The following is a 15,042-nucleotide window of genomic DNA, read 5'->3' as shown; positions in this document are numbered from 1 at the left end:
ACCCGATTCCATCTAAACTACTAAAAGAGCTGCTTCCAGAAGTCATAGATCCTCTTTTGGCTATTATTAATTCATCATTGTCATTAGGATATGTCCCCAAAACCTTCAAATTGGCTGTTATTAAGCCTCTCATTAAAAACCACAACTTGACCCCAAAGATCTAGTTAATTACAGACCGATCTCAAATCTCCTTTTCTGTCAAAGATACTAGAAAGGTAGTATCCTCACAATTATATTCCTTCCTAGAGAAAAATGATATCTGTGAGGAATTCCAGTCAGGATTTAGATCGTATCATAGTACTGAGACTGCTCTCATTAGAGTTACAAATGACCTGCTTCTATCATCTGATTGTGGTTGTATCTCTTTATTAGTTCTACTGGATCTTAGCGCTGTTCGACACTATCGACCACAACATTCTTTTGAATAGACTACAAAACTTTGTTGGCATTAGTGGAAGTGCCTTAGCATGGTTCAAATCGTACTTATCTGACCGCCATCAGTTCGTAGCAGTGAATGAAGAGGTATCATATCGATCACAAGTGCAGTATGGAGTACCTCAAGGCTCAGTACTAGGGCCGTTACTTTTCACGCTCTATATGTTACCCTTGGGAGATATTATCAGGAGACATGGTGTTAGCTTTCACTGTTATGCTGATGATACTCAGCTCTATATTTCTTCGCGTCCGGTGAAACACACCAAATTGAGAAACTAACGGAATGCATAGTCGATATAAAAACTGGATGACGAGTAATTTTTACTGCTAAATTCTGAAAAACAGAGGTGTTAATTATCGGACCTAAAACCCCACATGTAACCTAGAACATTATCTAACACTTGACGGCTGCTCTGTCAATTCTTCTTCATCAGTCAGGAACCTAGGTGTGCTGTTCGATAGCAATCTGTCATTTGAAAGCCATGTTTCTAGCATCTGTAAAACTGCATTTTTCATCTCAAAAGCATATCTAAATTGCACCAATGCTCTCAACGTCAAATGCAGAAATGTTAATTCATGCGTTTATGACCTCAAGGTTAGACTATTGTAATGCTTTATTGGGTGGTTGTTCTGCACGCTTGATCAACAAACTACAGTTGGTCCAAAATGCAGCAGCTAGAGTCCTTACTAGAACCAGGAAATATGACCATATTAGCCCGGTTCTGTCAACACTGCACTGGCTCCCTATCAAGCATCGGATAGATTTTAAAATCTTGTTAATTACTTATAAAGCCCTGAATGGTTTAGCTCCTCAGTACTTGAGCGAGCTCTTATCGCATTATAGTCCTCCACGTCCGCTGCGTTCTCAAAACTCTGGCCGTTTGATAATACCTAGAATATCAAAATCGACTGCGGGCGGCAGATCCTTTTCCTATTTAGCACCCAAACTCTGGAACAGTCTACCTAACACTGTTCGGGAGGCAGACACACTCTGTCAGTTTAAATCTAGATTAAAGACCCATCTCTTTAGCCTGGCTTACACATAACACATTAATACGCTTCTATTATTCAAATCCGTTAAAGGATTGTTAGGCTGCATTAATTAGATGAACCGGAACCGGGAACACTCCCCATAACACACGATGTACTCGTTACATCGTAAGTTGAATGGCATCTGCGCTAATGTTTGTCTGTTTCTTTCCTAGTCTGTTTCTCGGTCCGTGTCCGATCAGATGGTGGGTCGGCGCCGGGAGGTGATGTCTGCGGCCCTGATCGTCGGCCGGATGACCCCCAGAGATATATCCCCAGATATATCACCCAAAAATAACAAAATAACTAAAATATAATAAAATACCTAACTACATAATACTACTATTGTTAGAAATTGCAACAAAATTAAAATAGAAATATAAACTTTTGAACTGCGGGTTTCGTCTGGTCAGAGGAGAACTGGCCCCGACTGAGCCTGGTTTCTCCCAAGGTTTTTCTCCATTCTGTCACAGAGGAGTTTTGGTTCCTTGCCGCTGTCGCCTCTGGCTTGCTCAGTTGGGGACACTTAATTTCTAGCAATTATCGCCGATTTGATTGCACAGATACTATTTAAACTAAACTGAGCTAGACAATGACATCTCTGAATTCAATAATGAAATGCCTTTAACTGAAAATTGAGTGTTTAATCTTATCATTATACATTACTGACACTCTATCCTCCAATTTGATACTGTTAAGTGCTTTGACACAATCTGTATTGTAAAAGCGCTATATAAATAAAGGTGACTTGACTTGACTTCTTTCCTTTGCACACAGGTAGTAATTCTAGACCAATCTATTTTGGGTCCTAAGATATTCTTTAGGATTTTCAAAATACCTTCTCTTAAATCACCTTTACTTGCATGTCGCAGTTCAGAAGTAACAACAGATTCAAAACTGTTGAATTCAGATTCAGTTAGAATTTGTGACATCAGCTGCGTTACCTCTGTTAACGACGTCGTAAAGGCGCATTTTACTGATCAATACTCTTCTAAATTCAGAAAAATGTGTGCGTGCTGAGGGTAAGCTCTGAGACAGTCTCTCTATATCTTTAGGTCCTAGTGCTTTGGCAACAGTTTGTACTTGCACAACAGAAGAGTTGAGAGGAACACTTTCAGTTTCCTCAATTCCCTGAGATCTTCTCCTAGCACCACACACATTGACTGAACTTACAGGCACATCAATTACTGATTGGAGAGCTACATCTCTTTCAAAGAATGCTTGTAAATCAGGGTAAATGTTATCCGGCTGATTAACTTCCACATCAGTTTTTGCTGCAGTTTTGTTGCGGTTCAATTTCTTAGTCAAAGAGGATACTCTAGCTCGAAGCTCATTGTTCTGTTTCTCTAGCTCTGAGTTACGCTGAGATTGTTGTGTAGCTAGTGCTAAGCTCAATTCTCTGTGACAACAGATAATGCCTTTCACATTGTTCTTACGAATACTTGCTCCTAATACCTTTTTACACTCATCTACAGACCAAGTCTTGTCTGGATGGATCTCATATTTCTGAGTTAGTTCTTGTCTAACTTTCTCAGTGACTATTAGGTTCATTTGTTCCCCTAACAGTGTTTTGAATTCACTATCTGACCACAATGGAGTCGCAAGACCACCCTTTTCTGTTGTTGGAATCAGCCTAGCATTCCTTCTAACCATTTTGTAAGTTTCTTCTGTACCACACAAACAAACACTAAAACTTCTCTGATCAACAGAGGGTACACTTGTTAACACAGCTTAACTATTGTTAACTTTCCAAATTACCAACACTTCACACTTAACTTCCCTGCCTACAAGAACAGAGGATAAACCAAAATTATTAGCATGAAATGCTAACCTTCTCTGTGAAAAGAGGATAAACCAAATTTTAGCATGTATGCTAACCTTCCCTGCCTGAAACAGAGGATAACCAATATAACTAGCACGTAAATGCCAATCTTCCCTGCCTGAAACAGAGGATAACCAATATAACTAGCATGTAAATGCCAATCTTCCCTGCCTGAAACAGAGGATAACTTTCATCTCTAAACGAAAACTTTAGAGGATAATTTAGTTAAACAAACCCTACAGATGTATGTTAACTCTTCTCTGACGGCGCAGAGGATACAAACTTTTACTGGTCTTAGGTTCTTTTGGATTAGAGACAGCACTCACCACAACCTTGGTTGAGAGAAAAATTCAGTCTGGAAATCTTTGTTCAGCTGGAAGTTTTCGCTGGATTCCAAAAGATGCAGTCTGGAAGCAGATCTTTGTTTGAGCTTGAAGTTTTCAATCTGGATTCTGGAGGAAGCTGGAACTCTATCCGGGTCACGGCACCAAAAACTGTTGGAAACTTTTATTCCTCGTCGAAGCAGAGACCAGGAGACGTTGGGATATCTTTCATACAGAAGTTACTCTTTATTGAGAACTAGCTGTGCGTCGCTGTAGTCATCCAAGTCCAACTAAAGCAGTGATACATTGTAGTTTATATACATTTAGGGGGCAGTGCTTAGGAATGGAAACAAAGCACCGGGTGACGACCTTAAACAAAGCATGCAAATGAAGTATTCAGGTATAGCAACCTGCCTGATTTAATCACTCCTAATCCAATCAGCCTAACTGCCCAAAGATTGAGGCAGGGGCCCCTAGAGCCATTACAAACAAAAGGTAAGAGTCTCCGTCGTCTGGCTAATTTGACTTACAATAAGAGAACAGGAACTGGCAGGAACCTCTTGCTACAAACTTTGTTTAACAGAAACGTTCATCTGATGTCATCATCTTCACCATAAATGCTAAATACAATGTATATAACTTCTTCAGTTTGTATACTATTACATTGGAACCTAAATTTAACATTTTATAAAATTGTAATCCAACACATTCCATTACTCCTTTAATACATTTAATACACGTCTACATTAATATAATAAATTTGATATAAATACCACACATTTCTGCCACAATACCATGGTGCAGTTAATGTTACTATAGTTGTCACGAATCTGGTCTGCACTCCCGGTCACTCACCACTAGAGGTCACCCGCTCACCACATGTACTTTCACACCACACATCACATGGACTCCAATTCCCATCATCCAACACTGATCACAGCTGTCACCAATCACTCATTGCACCAATCACACGCACACCTGATCACACAGCATCACTAATCACACACACTATTTCAACCCTGGACATTCTCTCCCTCGTTGCCGAGTATTGTATGCATTATCGCTGCCCTACAGAGCCCCGTTAGTTTTCTTAGTCTTGCCTTGCCTCGCCTCGCCCTGCCCTGCCTTTGTTTGGATTGTTTTCCCTTGCCTGGATTATCACTGACGTTTTGGATTACCTCTCCTGTCTCACCCCTTTGGATACGGTTCGCCGATCGTCGACCCACGCTTGTCTTTGTTTACTCTTTGTCTCGCCCATGTTATACCTGTTTGCCATTGTTTGACCCTGCCTGTTATGACCACGTCTCTGCCTAATAAAAGTCTGCAAATGGATCCGCATGCCTCTCGTCTCGTCAGCTCCGTAACAATAGTAAATCCCTGGTAAACTATGGCGATTTGTAGATTGAAAAGCGGTCTGACTGTATCGTTGCACACAGTGTTTTTCTGCTGTTTGTCAGTGCTGTTTTATCTGGAATTAAACTAGTTTATATCAGTTGACTGATAAATATATAAATAAATAAATGGTCTAGCAAAGATATTAGACATGTCTTTCATGAAAAAAGTTATTCCAAGTGATAAACAAGAGTCTTTAATCAAAGTCCCTTTAAAGTCGCCATGAAATCAAAATTGACAATTCTTATTTTTAATGGAATATTGTAGTGTCTACTATAAATAATTGATCTGTGTACTTAATTTTTCATGTGCCCTCATAGTCTTTAATCAAAAACGTTAACCTCCCATCTCCCTCAACACGACTCCTCTTCTCTTCCGGTCAGGAGCTATGACTCGAGGGCAGAGCTATCTGGAACTGACAGCAGCTGCAGTGACATTAGTGACACGACGGATAAATGCTGAAGCTTCACTTTATAGAGATCAATGCATTGACCAGCACTAACACCAGTCACGGGGAGTACATTACCCTTAAAGGGTTAGATTAAAATTCTGTCATGAATTACTCACCCTCATGGCATTCCAAACCCATAAGACCTTTGTTCATCTTCGGAACACAAATTAAGATATTTTTGATGGAATCTGAGAGCTCTCTGACCTTCCCATAGACAGCAACGCAACTGTAATGTTCCCAGGTCCAGAAACGTAGTAAGGACATCGGTAAAATAGTCCATGTGACATCAGTGGCTCAACTTCAATTTTATGGTTACGAGAATACTTTTTGTGGGCAAAAAATAAAAAAATAACAAATTCTAATCCCCCGAGTTACGTCTTCCACCACTTTGGAGAGTACCCAAGAATGTAATCAACATAATCAGCTTTTTTTATGCTTAGGGGGAAAGCGCGCACATGCGTTGTGTTACTCTCCAAAATGGCAACTTTTCTTCAAAATGAAGCCTCTTAAGATTGTGAAAAATATAAAATGTTGATGTCACAATCAGTAAAAGAGAGAACTCAAATGCAGGTGAATAACTTGGTTTTATTAGAAAAAGCAAAATGCAGCAAAAAAGAGCCCAAAATGGTCAAAATATTTAATCCATTGCCAAACAACAGTCACAGGTAGGCAGGGAAAATCTGTGAGTCAACCACAAAGATGCAGCTGCTGCTGAAGTCAGGACAGAACAAGTTGAGCAGTCAGTACCAGAAAATAAGAGAGAAGTAGATCAGACCACTGGAAAACCTCACAGTGACCGAGACAACAAACTGAAGTATCCAAGGAACAAGCAGGCAGGAGGGAGATCCAGTAGACAAATCCAACAGAACCAGACCTGGAGAAGAAACCTCAGGATCCCAGGCAAACCAGAAGCACAGATCAGGTGGACAAAGCCAGAGGAGATAGACAGAGAAGGAGGCAGGACAGCAGGAGCGGATCTAGAAAATAATTTTTAGGGTGGCAACACCAAAGCAAACAATCATTCAATCATCTATACTTCTATAGTATATCATCTATACAACATCTATACTACAATTAAAAACAAAATATAGCCACAAGCAGCAATCATTCAGCAATCTAACTGAAATGAATCTCATAATGCGTTTTTTTTTTTTTTTTTTTTTACAGGAAAGTCCAACTTGAATCTTCACTTAAAGATGAAACAGGTTTTATCAACACACAGTTGTCAAAAATGGCAACTGAAAAGAAATCACTCCCTCTTATTGATTAATGAGAAGTCAGAAATAGCCCTCTAAACATACTGTTATAAGCGATGTGATCATAATATATGTGGTGTGTGTGGACTTCTATTCAGCATTTTGCCATCTCCAGCTTAAACCATCTCGCGGTACATCTTTTTTTTGTTATCACATTAAAGTGCAGCTACTAAAATTCTGTAAAAACACTGGGGACAAAAAAAGATATGGCAAATGTTTGTCCAGGTGACAAAGAAAGAGGGGTGTCGTGTGGAGTTATTTTACAGCAGTGAATGAAAACATTGCAAATTGTGATGTTATTAGAAAGTCTATTCGCTATTGTGGCAACACCACAAACTTACACAAACACATAAAACAACACGAAAAAGAGAACTCTGAGTTCCAAAATAAACGGAGAGAGAGGAGGCAAATCCTTCAGACAGACCCCCAGCAGATCCTTTTAGAGAAGCTATGAATATCCAGGTAGCCATAATAGTGAAAATAATATTTTAGTTCTGCAACATGGCAAATGTTGAACCTGTGAAAGGCGAATCATCACTGAAATTCAGTCAATGAACCAGACCTCAGACCCAGGGCCATATTAACCATTGGGCTAGGCGGGGCCCGAGATTGGCTGTACTGGAGCGCCGATCGCCAAAGCCACCACGCCCCCCTCTTATTAGTGCTGTTATTTGGTTGAGCTTTTCTGTAAATTCCATGCATTATCATTTGAGATTAAAATGTAATCTGAATTTGGTTTACCAATCAAATGCATTTATTTGACTTTTGAACGATATGTGCACGTATCTATCAGGTGATCGCTGCCCAGTATGTCTGCATTCACCTCCACTCTTCACTTCGTTCTGGAGTAATCTGGAAATGGTCGAGCAAAGAACAATATACGATAAATAAAAATGTCAGTAATTCTGAGAGAGAGGGGCTCAAAAAATGAAAAACTTCAAATACAAACAACAGAAAAAAACATACGTTAGTCAGTACAATCCCCAACTATCAGGTTATTTTAGTAAAGCTGATGATGGAGTGGAAGTTGTTGGAACAGCAAGTAAACCGGGCGCATGGAGCAGTGTCATCGTCCACACAGATTTTAGATTAGTTTGATTATTAACTGGATGTATATTGTTTTTGTGTTTGAACAAACTCTATATATTCATTTAAGGGTTGGGAGATAATCCAGTAGAAATATATCAATCGTTTTGCGCGTCATGATGTAGGCTAAGCTTATTTAAACGCGTTTTAAGCAGGTTTTAAAACAAATGGTTTAAACTGGTTTAAACGTGTGGCGCACACTTGCTCATATAGCGACTGTCTAAACTTTTCACTCCTTGTGCTTAAATGTTCAAATACACGGTTATGTGTCAAAATGCCCATCTTATTTGTGTCTTAAATAAACGTTAATAGTTAAAAAAGCGTGTATAGTGTTAGGCTATATGAGATGCTGGATTATATGATGAGATCTTAAAAGGACAGTTCACCCAAAAATGAAGATACTGTCATCATATACTTACCCTCAAATTGTTCTAAACCTCTATGAATTTATTTGTTCTCCTCAACATAAAAGAAGGTATTTTGAAAAATGATCGTAACCAGTTTTTGGTCCCCATTGACTCCAATAGTGTATTTTTTTCAATACTATGGGAGTCATGGGGGGCAGCAACTGTCTGATTACCAGTATTGTTCCAAATATATTATTTTGCGTTCAGTGGCAGAAGGAATCTCATACAGGTTTAGAACAACAACATAACTATTCCTCTAAAGCAGCCTAATATAGCTGCTGTTGCCATTTGTGTCAATAATGTAAATCAAACATCAGAAAGAAAATCACTTACTGTCCTTGACTGAATCACTTTTGTAAAATAAATATGAATGTATATTGAATATATACAGTGAAGATGAAATTTCAGAGCATCAATAATGTTGATATGGGATAAAAATCCTGGGATAAAATTCATTATTGTGATGGGGGGCCCTACAGTGAGTCATAACCCCGGGGCCCAGTGCAGTCTTAATGCGGCCCTGGTCCCAATGTGCATACTATCCACCATATCTGCCCTAAATTGTATTGGAAGTTACTAATATCACACAGAATTTAGGATGGATAGTATGCACATTGGGACACAGGCACTAACTCCTCTTGATCACTGGAGATCACCCTGCTGAAAAAAAAACAATAGAAACCATCACAGAAATTCGAATGGTTTCCACTACAAATACCATTACAAACTTTACAAACCATCAACTTTTAACCATTAAATAATGGTTTCCTGTAGTGTGTTTTGGGAAATATTCCATTAGGATTTATTGGTTTTAACAAGCCACCAATAGGTGACCAATTACCAGTAGAGACCAACAGGGTCCATTAATTTCCATTAAAACCAATACAATTCCCATTATAACTAGTAAAACCATTACAAATTCTGAGATGGTGTCTATTGTTTTGTTTTTCACAGCAGGGCAGTGTTTGCATGTCTAATACACTACAGCCACTAAAACACGAACACCAGTGATTCAGACTGAGAGGAAGTTAATTTGCTGTAAAGAAACAAATTTTCATTTACTAGAAACATTTAGAAACATTGGTGTAAATATTGATATAATGAGACTTTTGATTACAGATGTTTGCATTTTGGCAATAATGAGCACAGATATTGTTGAGATTTCTTCTGAAAACTGTCTTTTTATATTTCGGTCCCGCTTTATATTAGGTGGCCTTAACTACTATGTACTTACATTTAAATTAATAATTTGGTGCAATGCACTTATTGTGTACATACATGTTTTACATTGTACTTATATTTTTAAAAATACCTATATGTAATTACATCTGTAATTAATTTCTGTAATTACTTTATAATTACGCTGTTGACCCATCCCTTACACCTTAACCCACCCTTAAACCTACCCATACCACCAAACCTGTCCCTAACCTTACCGTATCCCACCTCAATAGCAGCAATAGTGTTTTGCAATACAGTATTGCAAAACACAGTACATTGTACTTATTTTTAATGTAAAACATAGTAGTTAAGGCCACCTAATATAAAGTGTGACCTATATTTCTTTTCAGGTGAAATATTTGAGAAACGAGTTTTCAGCTGAAGTTTAATCTCCATTTAGGAGAGACAGTTGAGATATTAAGGAGATTTTTATATGAGCATAGTTACTTTGTGTTCTGTTTATATCTAAGCAAATTAAGCATTCGTTATCCAAACATCATCAGTTATCCCAGGTGAAAAAAATGTAGGCTACACTCATCGCAGTGATATTACGCAGCACCTGAAAGTAGTCCCTGCTGCTGCCGTAACATGGCCGCAACAGGCGCAGTGATATTACGCATGGAGGAACGGAGGAACTCACAGGGTTAGCCATTTCTGGGGAACCCTACTGGAGCAAAGACATATGTATCTGGCCTAGCAGGCAGAAGTGGCATTGCAAGCCGAAACTTAGAATGGGTCCTTCATGCTACTGGCCACTGGGGGCGAGTACACAGGAAGACTCTACACAAAGGCTATATAATCTAGCGAATGTATTAGGTGTTTCCCAGCCCGCAGCTCTACAAATATCTGTCAGCGAGGTGCCTTGAGCCAGTACGCAACATCTCTAATTGCTCGCAACCCGAACAGGCAAGGCACGTCTTGGGATTGGTATGCTAAGACAATAGCATCCACTATCCAGTGGGCTAACCTTTGCTTGGAGACAGCCTTCCCCTTCTGCTGGCCTCCGTAACAGACAAAGAGCTGGTCTGAGGTCCTGAAGCTTTGTGTTCTGCAGACGGGACAGAGAAAAGCTAGGGCTGGGTCTGCCTCCTCCGAGGACAGCGCTTGCAGGCTCACTACCTGGTCCCTGAAGGGAGTGGTAGGAACCTTAGGCAAATATCCAGGCCAAGGTCTCAGGACAACATGAGAGTTGGTCGGCCCAAATTCTAGGCACGATTCGTCGACTGAAAATGCCTGCAGGTCCCCTACCCTCTTGATGGAAGACAATGCAGTCAGGAGAACTGTCTTTAACCCACTGGGGTCCGAGGTCATTTTGGGGCCCTTGAGATGTTTTGACATGCCCTGATATTTGTGCTTATTTGTGCTTTTTAGCTGAAATAAGGCCATAAAACCCATACTAAATAGTTCTGAATAAGACTTTTGAGTAATCAGTCTTGTAGGCTAGAATATTTACTTCAAAATTATGTGAAAATCATTCTTCTTACTCACTCACAGAAAAAAATATAGTGATTAAAAGTTTTCAAGACATGTTTTGTGATCGAGGGTCTATATGCGAGGGAGTGGCAATGGCCATGAATATTAAGTGAGTTTCACCTGAGAGACAAAGGGCCCTCCCCTAATGGCCCCTAATGGCCCCTAATGGCCCATCAGTGTGACTGTGACTCTGAGGCAGGTAAGAGAGAATGTGAGGAGACTGAAAAAAAGTTTTTTTTAAATTATTTGTATTTTATTTACAACACAGTATAATCAAAACATACATAATGAAGGTCAAAGACACAATATTGTGCACGCTGATCTAACCACAGAGATGTGAACAGACTTTGAGTCATTCCTGCAACAGATTCTGTTCAACAAGTGAAACAAGTAAATCATACCTGATATTTAAACAGTTTGAAGAGACATCAGGATTCATCTGGTGCTGGTATCTGATTCAATAAAATAAAAACCATGTTAATATCATGTTAATATCAGGAACATCTGTATATATATATATATATATGTTTTGTAGCCATAGACTCACACATGCTTTGTACTATCATAAAAAAAGAGAAAGAAATCTTATATCTGAGAAACTAATTATTATTGTTTAGCACGTTATTAAAATCTATTTCTGAACAGAGTAGGCTATTAATAATAAACATGTACTAAACATACTTAGACTCGTAGCATTCATCATGTTACAGTGTACACTCATATTACTTTTATTGTTTTATATAGAGCATGAAAACATCATCGCGCCGTAAGAAATTTAAATACAATGAATTGCCTATCATATTCAAAATGTTTTACACTATTTCAAACACTGTAGTCAGGAATTATAGTTTGGGAAAAACCCAACTATGACAGTCTAGTATGTATGATTTTATAGTAGTCTATGATATGATTATGTAGCCACAGACTCAAGCATGCTTTGTACAATAAAACTATGTACTTTGTACTATAAAAATGATATTTTATATCTGAAAAACTAATTATTATTGTTTAGCACGCTATTAAAATATATTTGTGATCAGAGTATTAATAATAAACATGGTCTAAACATTCTTAGACACGTAGCATTCATCATGTTGTCGTTTGGGAAAAACCCAACTAACTGTTTATGTCACAATAACACGGTAACTAATGCAAAAAAAAGAAACATTACTTACTCATCAGATTGCTCTCCTCTACTGGATGAAATCGTGTTCTTCTTTCGAGGGAAATCCTGCCTTTACTCAGCGCATCTTCTTCCAGAAACAAACAGTAGCCGCGATGAGGGTCTCAGCTCTTTGTTTGTTGGGCGTTTGCACGTACCACGTGGCTATTTACATATGAACAGGGCGAGCCGTGGGGTCACATTAGAGATAATGAGTCAGACGGGACAGACTGAACATCGTGTTGGTTTCATAGGGATTACTTCATCACAGAATGTTTGTTTGTTCATTTCAAAGTAGACACTCTAAGCTTTCTATAGATATAACTCCCATGTCTGTGTGCTGAGTATTTTCTGAGTTACAGTTCATTTTAGTGGCGCGTTTCTAAAAACAGTTCGCGGAGATGGAAAAGACAGAGAGCGCACCCTGTTTGTTTTATTATTTTTCCAAAAGCACAAAGTTGTGTTGTTATTGTGAGTGTACACAAAAAAAAGTAGACACTTAACAGTTTCGATTGATGTATAACACTTATTTGTGTGACCAAAATCAACAGAGTATTTTTAGTGTCTTTTGCACTGATCTTAAAAAAACCTATCTGGTATCGCCGGCGATACCGTCGACCCCAGAGAGTTAATGACATAATTTTCAACTCAGCTGACTGCAAGGGTTCAAAGGGAGGTCTCTGCAGTTCCGTGAGCACCAGAGACAGGTCCCAAGAGGGTACCTCTAAGGAACCTGACGACCAGGTCGTGCTTACCAAGGGACTTACCATCAACTGCGTCGTGATGTGCAGCAATTGCGGCAACATACACCTTCAGGGTGGAGGGAGACAGCCTACCTCTCCTGCAGGAAGGAAAGCACGACTCTGACCGGACATCTTCGGGGGTCTTCCGGTGGGAAGAACACCAATCAACTATGGAGTCAATTTAATGCCGCATATATATGCAAAAGAAAATAAGTTTTGCAAAGAAAAATAAAGAATTGCAAAAGAAAATGAAGTATTGCAAAAAGAAAATAAGTTTTGCAAATAAAAATAAAGAATTGCAAAATAGATAAATAAAACAGAGCAAAAGCAATGATTTTGCAATACATATTTTCCATGGCCATATCTACTAATTTATTTGCAATGCAGCTTTTATTTTGCGTTTCAGTCAAGTTTGAGCTTGCGATACCGTTTTCCCTTTGCGCTTCACGTTTCTGCGTCTCACTTTGTGGCGCTGTTTTGACATGGGGTGGAGTCAGGGGACGGGGCGTGTCCAACAGGCCTGGGCATGCCTCCCTGGAAGTGACGCCATCGCCCAAGACGCAGATCACAGCTGATCCAGGCACCGTCATTGAGCAGAGGCATGCGGGCGGATCGTTTCCTTTTATTCACTAGCTTTAAAACATGCATGCTTTCATTTTATTAACAAATGTATATGTGCATTAGCAGCGTTTGCTCAAGTTAAAGAAGTTGTTAATATGAACATCTGCTGTTTATTTCTCTCAATGTGTGCACACTTTTATAGCATTAAAATGTGTATTGTTTCATCCTTCTTAACTAAATGTGCATTAATAGTGCTTGTTTAAAATCTCTTAACCTGTGCACAGCGCTCTTTGTTTACATTAGTTCAGAGTTACTGCTAGTTTTAATGTAAAAGAATGCAATTAACTTCACAAACTATACATCATTAAAAAGGTCTAAGACTCAAGCTTCATATCCATCTCGATTTCGTTTTTCATTTACATAACTCCTGGCATAAATTAAGAAATGACTGTCACTGGAAGTTTAAAAAAAGATTAAAAAGTCATTTTGGTTTAGTTTTGTCGTGGCCACGAGATATTAAGTCGTGGGAACATGATAATACTGTATGTCGTGGCCATGAGTTTAATCATGCATAAACAAACCCGCGTGACCATAGCAACCTGGAATTATCAGAGATTGATCAAATATATTTATCCATCCCACAGTCTGTTGATCGTGTCTTTTTATGTAATATATGTGTAATGTGTATATTAGGCTATTATTATTATTATTATTATTATTATTATTATACAGCCCTGAACGTTAAGAGATGTACCTCTTAGCCGCCCCGCCATCGAGGGTAGTGAGGGAGGGGTAGTGTACCTCCTCATGCACTTCCAGAAAGAAAGGTACTGGGGCGGAGCGCTGAGAACCAGCACGGGCCACCCCAAGAAACCAATCGTCCAGCCACGGTGGCCCAGGAAAGCATAGCTGCCATCTCTGGGTCAGACTCGGGCAACGCTGCCACACCCAAAGGGGGCAGCGCAGCCGAATCTTCATCCCCGGAGGACATACGCTCACCCTCCGATGCAGCGATCGACGTCTGGTCCTCCGGGGGAGCCCCAAAAGTGACGACTGGTACCGCACGAGGCGGATCAGCACGCCCTCTTGGAAGCTCCACTGGTTGCAGTGTCATGGAGGAGTGATGAGCCCGAGGAGGTTGACTCGGCGGGGTATTCCTCACTATAACCCTCAGGTCACCTAGGTTATTAACCGAAGTAGGCTTCTTCTGAGCTGGCCCAGAAGAAGGACTAGATCGGGATATATACAAAGGAGCTCCAGTCTCCTCAAGATACTGGAGTCTCGACCTTAACACTGAGATGGTCATGTTCCCGCAGTCAGAACATGTATCATCCATGAGTGCCACCTCAGCGTGTGCGAGGCCCAAACACGTGAGGCAGTAATCATGACCATCACCGGGGGGCAGGTAGCGACCGCATCCAGTAGCACATGGTCTGAATGACATCTTGAAAAAGACGCAGGGTCAACCCGTTTGTGCTCTTTTAGGAATTTGCTCTCTACTGGTGCTGAAACGCACAGGGAAATCCAATCGACTGTTGGTGCTGATTAATCATCAAAACTGATCAATCAGTCGACCTCTAATATTCATTGCTGTTGAAACAGAAATCCAGCAATACATCCAAGCTATTTCATCCTCAAAGAACTCCAACGTTCTTAAGATGATAAACCTTTGCCAGCATTT

The sequence above is a fragment of the Onychostoma macrolepis genome, chromosome 09, assembly GCF_012432095.1.
Source record: "Onychostoma macrolepis isolate SWU-2019 chromosome 09, ASM1243209v1, whole genome shotgun sequence".
Taxonomy (NCBI): domain Eukaryota; kingdom Metazoa; phylum Chordata; class Actinopteri; order Cypriniformes; family Cyprinidae; genus Onychostoma; species Onychostoma macrolepis.
Note: the sequence above shows the minus strand (reverse complement) of the source record.